This window comes from Cyprinodon variegatus, unplaced genomic scaffold (assembly GCF_000732505.1).
Source record: "Cyprinodon variegatus isolate N-32 unplaced genomic scaffold, C_variegatus-1.0 Scaffold322, whole genome shotgun sequence".
Lineage (NCBI taxonomy): Eukaryota > Metazoa > Chordata > Actinopteri > Cyprinodontiformes > Cyprinodontidae > Cyprinodon > Cyprinodon variegatus.
Window position 1 is genome coordinate 766,885 of NW_015150775.1, and position 988 is coordinate 767,872.

The window sequence follows — 988 nt, forward strand, 5'->3', positions numbered from 1 at the left end:
TTCATCAGCGTTAAATCACTCAGCAATGATGAAACAGCCTATAATAATCTCATATCTTCCTCTTCATACAAAGCAAGCCTTAGCTTTATTCTCAGTGGTGATATGACTATAATGATTTGCTGCCTTCAAAAGATACAGAAAATCCTATTTTCTTGCTTCATAACATCATTAAGTTTACTGATTAGTGTCTTAGCTGCTTTTTGATCAGTTCTCTCTCACTGAGAGCTGACTGGATATTAGAGGACAGCAGGATGAACAGAAAGGCAGTGAAATATTTGGAAAAGGTGAAAAAGAAGGATTGTCAAAACCACATTTATTAGCTTAAGAAAATAATATGCACGATACATGCATGATACAAAATTTGAACCAAAATTGTTTAATTAATTCATTTGTACAGTTATTTGCAAACTGGTAGGTGCGCTCCTTAGATCTGGAACAGTTTCAATGCAGAGGGGAGTGGTTAAAATTTATTGAATAAATGCCCCAGCTACCAAATTATTTTTATTTCTTTACTAATTCATAGCAGTTTTTAAAATCTTTTACATAGTAGGATTAATACTAATTACTCCTTAAAGTTGGTAGTTAATGAGATTTAAGTTAGATTGGAGTTAAATTCATTTAATTTCCTTCCTCTGTTCAACTGCTGAAAGCTTAGATATTGAGGGAAAAAGTTAAAATGCATTCAGCAGCCATAAAAAGCATGCATTGCCGCTCTCCTCCATTTGCTATCTTTATACAGTAGCCTCAAACTCAATGCAATGTCAGACATTTTGAATTGAAAAAGCTTCCTGGATGTGAAGTGAAACGTCTTCAAACTTGGAAACAAATTCCAGTCATCCAGACCTTAATGACCGAGAATCTTCACCAGCATTTGAGGATCATCATTTGATTTTTGTTCAGTTGCTGTTTCCTTCCGATTAGCGCTGCTCTGTTTTTACCAACACTGTTGACTGAATCATCATTGTTGACCCATTTAATTAGGGAATCC